Source organism: Coenobita brevimanus, chromosome 13 (genome assembly GCF_032717465.1).
Source record: "Coenobita brevimanus isolate Jiangsu-jjx chromosome 13, ASM3271746v2, whole genome shotgun sequence".
Classification (NCBI taxonomy): Eukaryota; Metazoa; Arthropoda; class Malacostraca; order Decapoda; family Coenobitidae; genus Coenobita; species Coenobita brevimanus.
The window spans coordinates 14,840,390-14,856,553 of record NC_136966.1 but is presented as its reverse complement, the minus strand read 5'-3'; positions in this window follow the sequence as shown (position 1 = coordinate 14,856,553).

Here is a 16,164-nt window from a genome sequence, read left to right as displayed (position 1 = left end):
ACACACACACACACACACACACACACACACACACACACACACACAGGTGAAAAGGGGGCAAGGGGCGAGGCAGGATGGAAATGGGTTGGGAGACAGGAAAATGTAACAGCGAATTGATATACATGAAGCAGAGCCATAAGGGATGCCTGAGCGTTAGGCGAACCAGGACCAATATTCATAGATGAATGTGCTCAAGTTTTAAGTTTTTATAAAAGAACCTTGTATATGCAGAAGCGTACGTTTGTTTTTACTTATACAGCTAGTAAGCACTGCAATCAAATCAGAGAAAGAGAAAATAATACGAAAAGCAAGACTATGTGTAAGAGAGAGAGAGAGAGATGGGACGGGCTACTGAAAGAGTGGATGACAAAGAATGAAAAAGGAAGGAAGAGGAGTGGATGAAAGGAGATGACAAGAATGAGAAAAAAGTAGAGAGAAGAGATGGAAAAAAGGAAGAGATGAAGTTAATGAGGAAAGGAGGCGTAAGAGAAGAGGAAGGGGTAAGGAGAAAGGGTGGGATGAGAGAGAAGGAAAAGGATGGTGAGGAGAAAGAAAAGAGGGAGGGGTGGGGTGGAGGATAGTATAAGAAAAAAAGATCGAGATGAAGTAAAGGGAAGGAGAATAAAAGGGTAAGGGAGAATTGGAGGTGGGAAAGGAGAGGGCAGGTGGGAGAATGGGGTTGGTATGAGGGGGTAGGGGGAGGTAGTAGAGGGTGGATGGATCAAAGCGTGAGAGAGCAAAACAGGCTCAGCGTAAAGGAACCATGTATGGGAGTCAGACTGGGCTCCAGAGCAAGACAATCACCACCGCTGTATTACTGCCGGGCAAAATAAAATGACCTATGTAAAGGTAGCGATGGTAGTTCTATGTGGAACAGGAAAACCACGTATGAAGAGAAATATGATTTCAACATCACCATCCGTGCATTCGTGTGTAAGTATGTGTAGAAAATTGCATGCATCTATTGTATATGATAATATCTATAATACCAATACTTATTAGAAAAAAATAAAACTATAATCCTTAGAAAATGAAGAATGGACGGTTTTCCATTTTCATATTTTCATCGATTAGTTGCATATACATGTGTGTGAAAATAGATTTGCGGTGCCTGTGGGGACGCCTTCATGCTGTGCAGCGATATAATCAGGTGGGTCAAATGACTGGTAATACAAATGTCCCAAATCAACTTCCCTGTCCCCAGAACGGAGGAGATGGACTACAGGAAAAGGGTAACTTAAATCTGTAGTTCACTGGGTTCGCTTTTAAGATAAGTCTGGGGCCACAAAAAAAGTAAAAAATAGATTTTGCACAGCGAAGGATGAATCTATCTTCCTGTATGTCCATTTGTGAATAATGCATAAAATGTATTGACCATAGTACATCAGACAACATACTCGTACGTCACAGCACATCATAGCATATCAACCTTCAGAACACAATAATCCTAACTTCAGTTGTCACATTATTGTTAACAGCACAGCACAACACAGTACAACATGACACAACACAGGTGAGGAGGAAGAAGAGTGTAGCAAGAGTTATGGTTCAACTATTAAGGAAGATCTACCTGCACAGCATAGCACAGCGCAGATCGGGAAGGACAGAAGAAGAGTGACGCAAGAGTTAAGGCCCCGAGTATTTAGGAAAATCTAACAGCACAGAACAGATCAACATAGCACAACATAGTATAGCAAGCTACGGCACCAGGCGTGGAGGGAAGAACAGCGTGAGGTCAGAGTTATCACCTCACATATACGCATCACTGGGGAAACAGAGAGAAATTTAACACTACATCGCAGAACAGCTACGGTTCACCTAATATCATTTATCTCAGCACAATATAACTCATTTGATACAGTTTCCCATTACATCAACCTTCATAACACAGCAGTCCTGACTTTTCTTATTACTTTTCATAACATAACACAGCACAGCAAAGCACAGGTGGGGAAGGAGGCTTAGAATGACGCAAAACTTATGCTCCTATTATTGCTTTCATGTGACTGTTGCAACAAAATGAGAAAGATTTAACAACACAGCACAACACAATATAACACAACACCAGTGATGAGGAAAGAAAAGAGTGACGCATATGGTCCCATCTACTAACACATGACCGAGGCGACATAAAAAGGAAGAGTTAACACCACACCATTTCACAGCACATCATAAAATTGCACACATGAGGAGCGAAGAACGGAGTCAGCTAAGAGGTGTGCTCCAAATATTTCCACGTTACTGAGGGAACATACAGAGGAAGCTGCAACACCGCACAGCACAGCATAACACATTACAGAATAATACAAATGAAGAAGTGAGTGAGGCAGAAGTCATATCATCAACCATTTCTACGTGACTGAAGCAACACAAAGAGGATGTAACACCATACAGCACAGCACAGCATAGCACAACACAAATGAGGAGTGAAGACCAGGTAAACCAACAATTTTAGTCTTGATTACTTACACGTGGCTCAGGCAACATAAATAGAAAAATGTATCACGTGGCTTAGCATTGACTTATGGCCGCCATATTTAATGTGCCCGCCTGCTGAACCTGTGGTATTAGCGTGAAGATTACTTATTAACATTATACCTGATTATATTTGCAGCTTCTTTATTGGTACTATACTTTTTTAATTTATGCGTCTGTCCTATCCACCTTATTTAAGATTAAAGCATACAACATAACGACTGCATTTTTTTTTTACTGTTAATTATTTTTATTGAATTATTTTCTATTCCCACTATTTGTTGTGCATCTGTCTCTCTTACTGTTATCTTCTTCTCAAGTTCGTTGGCTGGCTCAGGATATGTTCCCAGAGCCAAGATTACCTTTGTGTGTGTGTGTGTGTGTGTGTGTGTGTGTGTGTGTGTGTGTGTGTGTTCTCTCATGTGGTTTGTTTATCTAACTGTCTGCTTGTCTGTATGTTCCCAGAGTCAAGATTACTACTCTATCTTAGTGGTGATTACCTTTACACCTTTGTTTACTTTTTTACTTTTACATATTTGTGCATCTGTTACCTAATCGAAGTGGTTAATATGGAGGGGGCGAAGAAGCCAGTTTTAAAGAACTAAGTAATGGTCAAACGCTGAATAATATTCAAAGCCTTCTGCTGGCAACTAGTATAAGCGGTAAAGGCCAAAGCTCCCAACCCAAAGAATCCCCAGCATGGTAAGCTTCACAACGAAGGTACGGAAGTTATTAAGGAGTCCATGGATATGCTAAAGTAAATGATTTGGTTGCTTGCCAAAACCTTTCCAAATGTGACTCTGGAAGAAGCAGGAGTGAAGGTTTCGCTGGTTAGTATCTTAATATAATGCAGCGACTGTGGAGGAGGCCTTGTTGATGTATATGAGAGAATGATTAGATAAAAACAGGAGAGGATAAAACAAGAACAAGATGAGCAGAAGACCGGAGAGTGTGTGGGGGGAGAGGTGTCGGGGAAATGTGGGTTTGATACCAACTGCGGACAGAAGTGCCTAAATTTCCTTTTCGGCGGAACCACTAATGGCAGGCGTCAGCCAAGAGGAAATAGTAATATGGTTAAGAAAATGAAATAAATAGGGAATAGAACACTGCCTTTCTTCATAAGCTTTCTTGAGCTTGCCTTGTGTATAAACTTCCTTGTTTATTCTTTTGCCGTGCCTCATACTGCTTTAAAAACGAAAACGAATGTGTAGATGAAAAGTATGGTCAAATTATACGTATTTTCTTAAATTAGTTCATGTTTTTTGCTATAACTTCTATTATCAGATTCTATTATAATGTTTTATGAATATACTGTAGGTTTAGTAGGGGATGAGAGTAAAATTATAAGATTAGGGTAAAATTATATTACTACTGAGTATTTTGTTTTTTCCTTGGTGGAAGAGTTTCGAGTCTGAGCTGTGGTGAGATTCCTACAAGTGGTCTAAAGTTTTCCTATCAAATATAACGCCTCAAGGAGGGCAGGGAGGTGTCCAATCCCAAACTGATCTGAACCATGGCAGTCTAGCCTCAGGTTCTGGTTCTTCAAGGCATGAGAGCGGTAACATGAAATTAAGATTATTATTCTTTAATTAGAAAGAAGAAATAGAAGCCTGAAACACCACTGACTTATCATTCAAAAGGATGTCAAATCAAGATACATTAATTTCAGTATACGTGGCCTTATAAATCATAACATTTCACAGTCTGGAGGTCACAGGTAAAAGGGAAGGCAGAGGGAAAAGAAAACATTGGAATGCGTCACTCCCGTCGGCAAGGGGACCTCATTTTTGTATATTCTTGTTTTCACATGTTTTAACTCAGTTTAGGACTTCCCCCTTGGGGAGAAGAAATTAATCCAAACTATATCAAACCTCTCTTCAGTTATAATAGTCTATCCCAAGGTGAATAAAATCGCTGAAAATTACAAGGGGAAAACTATCTATCTGTCGTCTGCTGGAAGGGGTTGGCACTGATGCTTTTATGAACTAAGTGAAAGTAAACTAAAGAAATGATAACATTTGTGAGTCTCTTCTATCTCTACTTTATCAGCATTGTTGTTGTTGTTATTTTACCCCAGGCTTATCACATCATTATGACTGGTAGACAAAGATTCCCTTCTGCAATTCAGCATCCTCCTTTCGGGGGATAGTGAGGAAATTGTGGGACGTTTGTATAACCAGACAGAAGAGCCGACCTGTTATATCAGTGCCACCGTGCGAAGGCGTGAGTCTCTAGCACCATTAATCAGCATAATTTACATAAAAACAACTGGGCGTGTTTATAGCCAAAGTGAGAAGAGATAATTTCTGCCAACAAACTTGGACGGCCATTTTTCTTGAAGTGTGTACGTGTGACTCATCAGCGATAATTGGCTTCATTAAGGGTTCAGTTATCAGTTAGATGGGTGTAAGGGTGTGTTTACAAGGCTGGGTCCCGGTGTGATATGGGCGGCGTTACATTGAGTCCACATAATGGCTCCACTAATTTGTTTACCTTACCGCCCCATGCTGACCAGGCGCTGACCTGATGCTGACAAGGCAGGATTAGGATGCTTGGTGCCCTCACGATATTAGTCACTGAGAAGGAAAAAAAAAATGTAGAGACTTCATAAACTGCATTGTCGTCTTTCAATTGTTAATCTATTTTTATTTGTTCTTGTTGATGGTGCTGGGCAGGGAGGTCTTCACGTGGTGGCGCCAATATAGCCAGATGGTGGAGGTTTACAGTTACACAAATGTCCCTCATCTCCCTTCCCACCCCTCAAAAAAGAGGAAAGGAGACTGCAGGAAATGAACAACCTCAGTTCGAAATCCACTTGGTTCAAGTTCCAATGAGCCATGGATAAAAACAACAGCAACAACAACAATATTCAGAATATTACTAGACGATCTCAGGTTAGGCAGACCCTCACGGAGTTCTGACCATTGTTACCGGGTTTGTTTACTTAGACTATGTCCTGAACTGGATGCATTACTCCTCTGATACTGAACTGTTCGGAAGTAAGAGATCCGACCTTAATTAATACGTAACTTGATTTCTGGTAAAATATATGAGAAAAAACAAAGTCCAGTGTGAAAGGTTTATGCAGCAGATTCTCTCCTTTAAGACTCCAGCTTCATATAACATCCCCTCCCCCCCTCCCCCCCGCAATATCTAGGCTAATGGTTCCCGCCTACGCAGGGTGGCGGGGGATCTGCTTTTACCGTCCTGTGTGAAAAAAAAACAAAAAAAATAGTGTGAGGCATCTACGAAAATATATAGTTAGGAAGGTATAGTGACTGGAGATTAAGTCGTAGCCCAGTCTCACACTTACTGGCCTTTCTCCTTACCTCCACGCGTACATGAAGCAAGCTGGTGTGTTGTGGGAGGATAAGTCGTTGCTGAATAGGGAGAGGAGCACTTGGAGGTCCTTCTGTATGGTAGTCGAGAGGCAGAGCGCCCCAGTCGAAGTGACGGTCTAGCCCTCCACATAGGATGAAGCCCCCAGAACACTACTGGAGGTTTGTTAATCATGCCATCGAGGGAAGTAGACTGGTTTTCAGCCATCAACTGTACTGGACTACGGTGGCTTAGTCCCTGGTCCCTACACTTCGAAAGGATTAGTGGTTACTTTTCTTACAGTGCCACCATATAAAGTGTAATTAGCGGCAACAGGTTTGATAAATGTTGTTGTTGTTGTTGCCCAAGGCTCCATGATTTGTAGAATTCCGGTCATTCAGCCGGTAGGTTCCAGAGATCTTTGGCTGGGGTTTCGCTGAACGATTTTCAGGTTTGTGAGACTGGGATGCACCAAGATAATACTGTGTTATTGTATGTAAGAAGGTAATTCAGCATATGGATTAAATAATGTTTGTTGTGAAAAGCAGTGTTACTTCATCACCATCATTCAGTCCCTAATTGCCCCACCAGGAACTTAGGGCCCGCGGTGTGAGCACTCAGTTCAGATATTTAAGGAGAGTGTAACCAGTCGCTCATCCCTGAGTGGCATTATGTGAGCAATATACTGTACCCAAATCATCCCTCAAATTCAATTTTGGACACTTGTGGGTTCACATGCAGTTGGAGAGTCTTAATCCACTAGACCACATCGTTCAGAAAGAATTAAATATAAGATCTCAACCCCCTAGGCCATATTCACACTAAAAAGGTTAAACATAAAACATTAACCCACTAGACCTCCATCGTAGCGAATGAGATAAATAAAAGGTCTTAGCCCTCCAAATCACCATCGTACTAAAGTAGTTAAATATTATGACTACGTAGCGCCAGAACAGGAAGTCTGTGTGGGTGAAGTCAATATGAAGACTAAGGGAGTAAATGCATTGCGGAAACAAGAGAGTTAAGGGATAAGTCGAATACAGGAACACAATGATTACCGCTTCAGTCTGAGTACCTCATTAAACGTCATTTTGCTGTTACTCGACGATTTTATTTAGCTAAGGAGAGCACCGTGGAAGAGGAAGGGCTATTAGAGATTATTGCTGTGTTCTGTACATCTCTTCCCCTTCACCCCTCCCTACCACACCCTCCTTCTCTTGCCTGTTGCCCTGCCATATATAAACATATATATTCCCTTCCTATTCAAATGTGAAAAGAATCCATGTCGGGCCGAAACTGCTATCTATCTATTCATGGCCAAACGCCATAATCTCGTAATGGGTGGCCGTTTGACTTTGGGTTAGTTGTGTTACGGGAGGGGCACTAACCCTCCACAACCCTCTTGTTGACATGTAGGGAACACGTCTATCTATCTATCTATCTATTGCCAGACGCCTCAATCCCGTTTGGGGTGGCCACAAACAAAACGCCTCCACGTCGCCCTGTCCCTCGCCATTTCACTGCCCTGCTCCCAACTCACACCCCCCTCTCTCATATATCTCTCCACCCCATCCCTCCATCTCATCCTCGGCCTCCCCCTCCCTCTTCCCCCCTCCACCTCACTCACATACACTCTCTTCGTCAGTCTTTCACCCTCCATCCTCTCCACATGGCCAAACCACCTCAGTGTGTTCCTCATAACGCTTCCTATCACATCCACATCCACACCACAAAGCTCCTTTATATCCTCATTCGTCAGCCTGTCTCTCCATATGACTCCACAGGCTCCTCTTAAATAACTCATTTCCACTGCTCTCACTCTTGACTTGTGTCCTTCCAACAATGTCCAAGCTTCACTTCCATACGTTAGAGTTGGTATCACAATACTGTCATGTAGTAACTTTTTCACTTCCATGCTCACTTCCCTGTTTCTTATCACTGCTTTCAAAGAACACGTATGGGATGGTTATATTTTTACCTCCCAGCGTTGTAAATGGTTTCCTGGCTTACACGAAGCCATTTGGCTTGTCACTCAATATGAAGCCACCTATATCTTTGTTTTCTCGAAATATGAGTATAACTCGTCCGTTTTGAAACATATTTAGCAACAAAGAGTGGAAATATAAGTATTAAGAGATATGAATGAGGAGGTAGAAGAGGAGGAGCATAAGCAAAGGCAGGAGGAAAGGAGGGGATTAACTATATCTGCAAAAGAAGGAGCGTGCAAACAAGAAAACTTTCAGAATGTATGGGATCCAACAAAGAATAAGACACGTGGAGGACGTGGAGGATGAGGAAGAAGTGTGAAGGAGGGAGGGGGAGAAGAGGGAGAGGAAAAGGAGGAAGAGCCTGAACGATGAGAAGAAGGCAGAGTTATTTCCGATACAAGAAAAAATGTGAGGTACAGGGAAGTGTCCAGAGAAATATTTAGCGATGAGGAGATAAAATGTAAACAACAACAATAAATAGTGGAGGAAGATTTTTTTTTTTTTTTTTTTTTACATGTCCGACTCTGGGCAAAGGCTCTGGGCAAAGGCTTCAGGGCCTATTCCCAAGTCCCAGTAGTCCTCCTTGGGGCCCAGTAGTCCTCCTACATCTCCACATGTCACCACTTCGGCGCTAACACCCACCATCCATATTGAATACACGCTAGGGCTGTCTCATACAGGACTGGTGTACTGGTATTAGCGGGGGAACTTTTATGACATGTCGGTGGGTTATCTGGTAGATCAGAAAAGTCTGCTTTTTATGAAATTCAAATCCTTAAACTGTTCCCTGCCTCAGCCGGGATTCGAACCTGGGTCCATTAGGACTGTAGGCCTTTTCTCTACCGATTCTGCCACCGCAAGAAGAGGGAAATGGAGGAGAGGGAAAGGAGGAAGAAGAGATTAGGAAGAGGAAGAAGAGGCGAAGGATGAGAAGGAAGACGAGGAAGAGGGTTAGATGAAGGATGAGGATGAGGTTGGGTAGAATTTTTTTTTTTTTTTTTTTTACGTGTCCGACTCTGGGCAAAGGTTCAGGGCCTATATCTCGGGGGCAGTAGCCTATCCCAAGGCCTAGTAGTCCTCCTACACCTCCACATGTCACCACTTCGGCGCTAACACCCACCATCCATATTGAATACATGCTAGAGCTGTCTCATACAAGACTGGTGTACTGGTATTAGCGGGGGTATTTTTACGACATGTCGGCGTGTCATCAGGTATCAGGAAAGTCTGCTTTTTATGAAATCAAATCCTTAAACTGTCCCCTGCCCCAGCCAGGATTCGAACCTGGGTCCATCAGGACTGCAAGCCGCCTCTCTACCGATTCAGCCACAGGTATTGTTGCAGCATAATGAAGGCGTTCTAGGATGACTGATGGTAGGTTCAGGCAATATATATTACTCACGTTGTGGTGGTACTCTCTTGCCTCAACCATTCATCCTGCTTCTCGTCTCTAACTCTGCCTTATTCACTCTTTCTTCCCTTCCTCACTCACGCACTCTGCCTTTCCCACATAATTTAATTACTCTTCCTTCCTCATCTTTAGCCTGTCTTCTGTCTCACCCACTTACCCTGTCTTCCCTGTCTAACTCTACCTCATTCACCTTCCTTCCCCTGCCCATTCATCCTGTCACTCTAATTTAAATCTGCTTTACTCGCCATACCTTTGCTGTCACATTCACCCCTCTCCTCCTGCCTCACTCACCCTGTCTCTCCTATCTAAATCAGCCTCACTCAACCTTCCTCTCCTGTCGTGTGTATCCTTCCATCCTTGTCTTCACATACAGTGTCACGCAATAGATATATCAGATAGCTATTCCACCACTACAATTTTCTTTTCCTCTTTAAGCTTATTTGTGTCTTTCTGTCTGTCTGTCTGTCTGTCTGTCTGTCTCTCTCTCTCTCTCTCTCTCTCTCTCTCTCTCTCTCTCTCTCTCGTAAAAATTTTCCTCCCGCTATTCCAACCACCTTTCCCTATCCCACCCTACCCTACCTGTAATTATCTCCTGAATGAGGTGGAGTGGCCAGGTATGTCCGTATTAACTTTTCCTATAAAGCAGTCCCACGCCCTACAGACACACACACACACACACACACACACACACACACACACACACACACACACACACACGACCCTTTATCTGAGGTCCCCCCTTCCCTGTCACCTCCTCCTCATCATCATAATAATCATCATCATTATCATCCTCCTTCTCCTCCTCTGCCTCCTCCACACCCTTCTTCCAAGCAGTGCACTCTCATACTTTCTTTCTTCTTTACCCCCGCGCCCTGCACATTTCACTCCATCCTTGGCCTGTCGTTATATTCCTTCTACTGCATGTCCGAGGAACATAAAACACAGTAGATAACAACCCAGTCCCAGAAGCATACCGCAATGGAACAGGTTAAGAGCGTAGGAAAGGCAGCCACAAGCTGCTCGAGAGACAAAGAAAAAAATCAATGCTTGAAAGGAAAAAACACTGCAACTTATAAGGCCAGCAGAGAAAGTCACACACACACACACACACACACACACACACACACACACACACACACACACACACACACACACACACACCAAACAATGATTACAAGAATCCCCTGAAAAAGCCAAAAGCAAAATAAAAAAAGTAAAATAATAAGATGAAACAAGCCAACAAACAGAGAAGCAGACAACTGAGCACAGGAGACCAAGAGACATACTAGCTCATACTCACAGAATTAATTTTCATACTCAAAAGATAGTTCTAGAAAACCGAAAATAAATGAATGAAAAAAGAAAAGATTATATAAATTAGATAATGAACATGCTTGCAGAGAGGAGAGCAGACAGGGTAGAAGTAGTCAGAAAGGTGACAGATAATCTCAGCAGATAAGATGAAAGAGGAGGGGGGACTACAGTAAAAGGGCTGTGTGTGTGTGTGTGTGTGTGTGTGTGTGTGTGTGTGTGTGTGTGTGTGTGTGTGTGTGTGTGTGATGGAGGCACGGAGAAAAATGCTATCAGTGATCCCGGGGCGTGATTGTGTTGTTCGGACGAGAGAGAGAGAGAGAGAGAGAGAGAACCAAACAAGGTACCCTCTGCAGCCACACTCACGATTTTCCGATGAATACTCTTCTGCAATAACCCCAATTACGGACCATTTCCATAAAGAAGAAAGACATTTGAAAGCAAAATTATACTGTCGGCCGCAGCGGGTCTCTATTGGGAACCCCACTTTTAGTCAGGTCTTTGATTCATCATTACTTGGTGTTGTTCCTCTTCATTCGGGTTTATGCTTGTGAGTTTGGACCGTCCATTTGAATAGAGTTGCTATTGACGATATAATGTAAGAAAAATGTTAACGGGTCAAAACATTATGCGGGAAATTCTGTAAATTCCTTCCATTTCGTAAATACTTCGATTCATCCCTTCCTGTTCCTTATGGAACTGAGTACCAGACACTTTCATTCCGGTTTCTTCCTGGGAGTTTTTGCTGTTTATTCGTCAACGGAACCACGTGAATCATATCATTCAACAAACCTGCAATTTCATGTATTCCTCGGTCAATCCTTTCTTGTTGTCTAGCCCTTTCTGGCCGTACGTGTATGTTTTCATCCCGGCTTGTGTCGGAGGGTTTTGGTTGTGTTTCCAAACCGGATCTTCGCCGACGATGCCACGCAACGAAAAAAAATAAAAAATAAAATACAGGCGACGTGTTGCATTATCCTTCCATTTCGTTTATTTTTGTATTTGTCTTTTTTTGTTCTTGAGTCTGATGGCCACACGCTTCTTTCTGATTTATGCCTGAGAGTTTTGATTGTATGTGTGCCGTATTCCTCATGGATAGTGCGCTTTATAGCACCTCTTCTTCAGTGATTTATTTTCCATATTAGGCTACACCTTTTTATTCTCGTGTACGTCATTGAAATATACTACCTCGGCACTAAAAGTAACAAAATAACAAAGGAAAAAAAATCAATGTAAAATATGCATTGCAGATCAATAAGAAAATGTGGTACGAACCTCCAGTGTTAACAAGAATACAACCTTGAATCCATACCAAACTCTGTGAACGATATAATGCAACAAATACGAAGTTTCTTATCTCCTTATTTCATTGCTTCTTGCTGATTCTCCATATGAATACCACGCTCTGACATTCCCGTTTTTGCTTGAGAATTTTCACTGTGTATATCCGGACCGAAATTTTGTTGACGATATCATGCAACAAACACATAAAACAGCCAGGAAATTACACAATAGATTCCGTAATACTTGACCACTAAACTCAGCTAGTCTTTCAAGTTCTTGGTCTCCTGTTAATTCCGATCAACACTTTCACGAGATTGGTTTCAGTAACTGAGGACTTGGATCTTTACGAGAGAGAGAGAGAGAGAGAGAGAGAGAGAGAGAGAGAGAGAGAGAGAGAGAGTACGTCTAGTGCGTGCATGATCCTGGCTGGCCTGTGTGTATGTGAGTGGGTGTGTGGGGGTGGAGGGTGGTAATTATAGAGTAATACCAGGAGCTGGGGTGAGGAGTAGTGTCAGAGGTGAAGGAATGAAGAAAGGGGTGAGGGAACGGGATGGAATTGAGGGAATGGGTAGGAGGTGAGGGAAGGGGTAGGGGAGGGAAGGGAATGAGGCGAGGGAAGGGAAGGAAGTGGGAATGAAGAGAGAGTGAAATGAGAGAAGATGGTAGATGTAGGAGATGTCGGGTGAGGATGGTGATGAAACTATAATATCGGTAAGGTTGATGACAGGGTTGGAGAGACTATCATTACTACTGGAAAATATCAGGAGTAGATAGAGGCGTGTGGGAGATGATTAAAGAGAACTCTCAGTGGTGGATGAACGATCCTGAGGTCTATGAGTTTACAGTAATAGTGAGAGAAAGCAGAAATAGACGACTGACGTTGAATATGAAGGGATAACTATAATACTCAAAAGGGAATGGAGTGATGATCGTGAACATAGGAAATAGAAAAATGCCACTCATGAGTAAAAGGGCTGAGGGCAAGTGTTATAGATATTAACCCCTTCAGCACGACGACGTACATTTGAATGCGTTATTGCCATGTTTAAATTCAGAGACGGCAGGCTTCCAACTGGAGTGGTTTGGTATGGTCTTCATTAACCTCTTCAGTAATACAAGTCCTTCATAACACTCAGAAAAATCGTGCTTTGGTAACAAAAGTTAAGTAAAGAAATACGTCAACATATTGAAGGGATAAAACAGATTTTCATTTAAATCTGAAAGTAGGAGAAACTGTGGGTTCAATATAAACAAAATAATAAAGAGCTCCAGATCTCAAGGTGAAAGTCAGCTATTTTGAAAAAAAAAAAAGAAAAGTCTGGAAAATTTTTACGGTCAGCGAAAGATGAATGTCAGGTGTAGATATGGATGAAAGCTAAAGGCGCAATAACGCCGCCTTCCTCTTTATGAATATACTTCATCTATATATATATATATATATATATATATATATATATATATATATATATATATATATATATATATATATATATATACTGGGTGTTTCAAATGTCCCTTATTATTTTTTAAAATGTATTAAAATTGCAGTTACAAGAGGAACCAAATGACAATTTGGTTGCTGAGTCTACGGTTCATTAGAATTTTGGTGGCATCAAACTTGGCTTCATAAGTCTGCTGGAAAGTCACTAGTACACCTCAACGTGGGCACCGCCTTTTTCGACGCAAGTGATCCACCGTTTTACGCATTCTTGGTCGACATTGGACATTTCGGGAGTGACAGGAGCACACGCATTCCTGATCCGTTCTTCTAGTGTGGGGAGGTCTTGCGGCTTGGTGGCGTACACTTTGCTCTTAATGTAGCCCCACAAAAAGAAGTCCCATGGTGTAAGATTCGGTGAGCGAGCAGCCCATTCGATGGGACCACGGTGACCAATCCACCGATCTGGAAACTGCTCATTCAGAAATGAGCGATCCTCACGTGAATAAAGAGCAGGGGCACCGTCTTGCTGCAAACTGACTCTTGCATGTCGGCTACAGCTGATAGTTTGGGTATGCATAACTCCTAAAGCACACGAAAGTAATTGTCTCCGTTGATGTTCACGGAATTTCCATCTTTATCCCGGAAGAAGAAAGGAACAATCAGCCCAGCTGAGATGATGGCACACCAGACGACCAATTTCGGCGTGTCCCTTTCATGTTCATGGATTTCCATAGGATTGTGAGTTCCCCAGATGCTGATGTTGTGCTGATTGACGCGACCAGAAAGGTGGAAGAAAGGTTTTTCGCTGAACCACATGTGCTCCAGGATCGATGGCTTTGTTTCGTAGTGATGCAGCAGTGTCTCACACATCTCCACCAGCAATCGTAGTCTTGAGGTTCCAGCTTCTGAACTACATGGATCTTGTACGAATACAGCTTGAGATCAGCAAAATCAACTGGATAGATGTCACGCTGATGTTCAGTTCCGCAGCTGCTGGCCGAATGGACTTTCCTTGACTCTAAGCAAAAGCCTCACTGACAGTTTCGAAACTCTCCTCACTCCGCCCACTTCGAGGTCTTCATGATCAGGGTTTGTCCTTAATGGATCCGGTCTCCATAAACTTCTGGTGGGTGATGACGTTGCTGTTCCTATCTGGTGCGTAATGCTGTCCATAGACTGCTCGGAATCATCGCTGCACTTTAACCACAGATTGAAAAACCTCCTGCCATGCAGCTATTTGACACCTCTGCTCTAGAGTCAGCATGGTAGCAGAAGAAAACCGTGCAAAACCTCAAATGTAGACTCAAAAAAATTCTGAGTAAGAGTTTACCACAAGATGAACGTCGTTGGTCGATTACCCCCAAAGAAAATTGAAAATCAAATCAGAGAAGGACTTTTGAAACACCCACTATATCTATCAATCTATCTATTGCCAGACACCTCAATCCCGTTTGGGGTGGCCACAAACAAATCGCCTCCACGTCGCCCTGTCCCCCGCCATTTCACTGCCCTGCTCCCAACTCACACCACCCTCTCTCATCTACCTCACCACCCCATCCCTCCATCTCATCCTCGGCCTCCTCCTCCCTCTTCCCCCCTCCACCTCACTCACATAAACTCTCTTCGTCAGTCTCTCACCCTCCATCCTCTCCACATGGCCAAACCACCTCAGTGTGTTCCTCATAATGCTTCCTATCACATGCACATCCACACCACAACGCTCCTTTATATCCTCATTCGTCAGCCTGTCTTGCCATGTGACTCCACAGGCTCCTCTTAAATAACTCATTTCCACTGCTCTCACTCTTGACTTGTGTCTTTCCAACAACGTCGTTTTCACTTCCATACGTTAGAGTTGGTATCACAATACTGTCATATAGTAACTTTTTCACTTCCATGCTCACTTCCCTGTTTCTTATAACTGCTTTCAAAGAACCAGCGACCTTTCTTCCCTGCTGTACCCTTTCAAGCACTTCACCCTCCAAACCTCCATCCTTACTCATCACACTACCCAAGTACTTAAACGTACTCACATTTTCCAATTCCTCACCATCCAACCTCGCTGTACATTCACTGACTTCACCTCTCTCAAAGACCATCACTTTACTCTTCCCTACATTCACCTTTAGATTCCATTTCTTTGACACTCTCCCAAACTCATCCGCCAAGACTTGCAGCTCCCCTTCGTCTTCACTCAACAACACAGTATCATCTGCAAACAACAGTACAGGGAGTTTCCAAACACTATCCTCTCTCACCAGGGCCACTCCAACATCCACTACCCTACCTTGTACCTCTTTTATTATCCCATCCATGTACAGATTGAACAACCATGGAGACATGACACATCCCTGTTTCAACCCAACCTTCAAAGAGAAAAATTCACTTAGTTCACCATCCACACGCACTGCAGCCTTCGCACCATCGTACATACTCTTCACAGCATTCAACAACTTCCCATCTACTCCATATATTCTTAACACTTTCCACAATCCTTGTCTATCCACCCTGTCATATACTTTCTCCAAATCCATGAAAGCCGCATACAACTTCTTTCTCTTCTTTAGAAACTTTTCCACTAAAGATCTAAGAATGAATATCTGATCTACACAACCTCTTCCCTTCCTAAAGCCTCCCTGTTCTTCTCCAACTAATTCCTCTGTTCTTTCTCTAACTCTGTCTATAAGTATCCTACCATACACTTCTCCTATTATACTAAGAAGACAAATGCCCCTATGATTACCACACACTTCTTTTTCCCCTTTTCCTTTTTACAAAGGAATGATCATACCTGACTTCCAATCCTCTGGGACTCTACCTTCCTCCCAGGCCAATCTGCACATCTTCCACATCCATTCTACTACTATCTCTCCCCCATGCTTCAGCATTTCACCACACACTCCATCAATTCCTGGGGCTTTCCCCAATTTAACTTT